The sequence below is a fragment of the Engraulis encrasicolus genome, chromosome 9 (genome assembly GCF_034702125.1).
Source record: "Engraulis encrasicolus isolate BLACKSEA-1 chromosome 9, IST_EnEncr_1.0, whole genome shotgun sequence".
Lineage (NCBI taxonomy): Eukaryota > Metazoa > Chordata > Actinopteri > Clupeiformes > Engraulidae > Engraulis > Engraulis encrasicolus.
Window position 1 is genome coordinate 55599650 of NC_085865.1, and position 2048 is coordinate 55601697.

The window sequence follows — 2048 nt, forward strand, 5'->3', positions numbered from 1 at the left end:
GGAGAAGATCTGGCCACCCAATCCCACATGTTCTGGAGGCCACGCCATCCCATGCGCTCATGGGGATACTGGCCACCCCCCATTCCATAAGCTCATGGAAACTGCTCTCCATATGAGGACTGCCACCCTATTTCACATACTCTTGGAGGACTGTGAAGGACAAGGCCACCCTGGTGGACCTGCAAGACCTGCCCCCATGTGGCCCATGGTGACACCTCCACCCCCTCCACTCTCACCACCTTCCTCCACTCAACTGCATTGACTCCTCTTGTGTGTGTACAGTAGATCCAGATGGCTGGTGTGTGTGTGTGTGTGATTACTGAGGGTGTTATGACTGTAGTCATGGCTGGTGGGTGTGATTACTGGCAACTGAGGATGTGTTGCTAGTGTAGTCATGGCTGGTGTGTGTTCATTCATACAGACAGCTAGTGTGTGTGTGTGTGTGTGAGAGTGAGTGTGTGCACGTGTGTGTGTGTGTGTGTGTGTGTGTGTGTGTGTTTGTAAATTCCAGGGACTCTAGGATTCACCTCATCTGTCACCTCAATGGCATCACTCTGCCCTCTGTGATCCTCCCTTGGATCCTGCCAGCCCAGGAACACCTCACCCCATTTCCATCCACCGGGGACTGGAGGCTCCTTTAATAGTAGCAGGATATCACCCTATTCCATATACGTATACCTTTGGAGGTCCTAGAGATGCTGACCCCATCCCACACACACTCCAGGAGGAACTGGCACTGTACTCTCGGGCTCACCTCATCATGGATCCGGAGAGGGAATCCGGAGATCAGGGGGAGAAAGTGGAGATTGGAGACCGACATCTACAGACCCGAGTGGAGACCAAGATTCAAACACACCAAACATCCACAGCACACTGCAGCAACTGCATAGGCTGCATAAGCTCCTCCAGTGTGTGTATTTTTGATCTAATTAGCTGGCGTGGGTCAGCCATGTCCTAGTGGTTAAGAAAACGGATTTTACATCAGAGGGTTGCAGGTTCAAATCCCATCCTTCCACTCACTGTCTCACTCCATGGTTGAGGTGCTGCTGAGAAAGGCATCTAAGCCCATCCAGCTCCAGGGACTGTAATCAATACCCTTGTCTTTAAAATAACTGTAGGTTGCTTTGGATAAAAGTGTCAGCTAAGTGCGATGTAAGGTAATGGTGTGTGTTATTACTGACGACTTAGGGGGTGTTGATAGTGATGGCTGGTGTGTGTTCATGGGGCAATTCCATTTTTTTTTTCTCAGGTCAGGTGATGCAACCATAGGTAATGCCCATAAATTACATTACATTGCATTACATTCCATTCCATTTGGCTTTTTTTGCTTTGGCTTTATAACCAAAGCGACTTTCAAACTTGTAAATGTACAAGTAATTGGTAATTAATGCACAGCAATGAATATGCTTATTAGATAATCCACTAAATCAAAAAAGGCATTAGCTGTGGTTGCACCACCCTGTGTTACTAGTAACGTCATTGACCCTCATACAGAATGCTGGTGCATAATATGTGTTGGTAAATTCGGTGTGCTAGTATCATACTAATTACTAAATGGTGTGTGTGTGTGTGTGTGTGTGTGTGTGTGTGTGTGTGTGTGTGTGTGTGTGTGTGTGTGTGTGTGTGTGTGTGTGTGTGTGTGTGTGTGTGTGTGTGTGTGTGTGTGTGTGTGTGTGTGTGTGTGTGTGTGTGTGTGTGTGTGTGATACTGTGAAGCAGTTTTCAAATACAGATCCTGTACATCCTGTGTGTGTGTGTGTGTGTGTGTGTGTGTGTGTGTGTGTGTGTGTGTGTGTGTGTGTGTGTGTGTGTGTGTGTGTGTGTGTGTGTGTGTGTGTGTGTGTGTGTGTGTGTGTGTGTGTGTGTGTGTTGCTTTGAACCATCTCAGCCACCACTGTCTGGCAGACAGACAAAATTGCTGTCACGCACAGACGCGTGCAGGCACGAACGCAGGCACGCAGGCACGCACGCACGCACGCACGCACGCACGCACAGATATCACCATGAACTCCCCTGTGCACTGTACAGCTCTGTTTCTGTCTCCGTTGT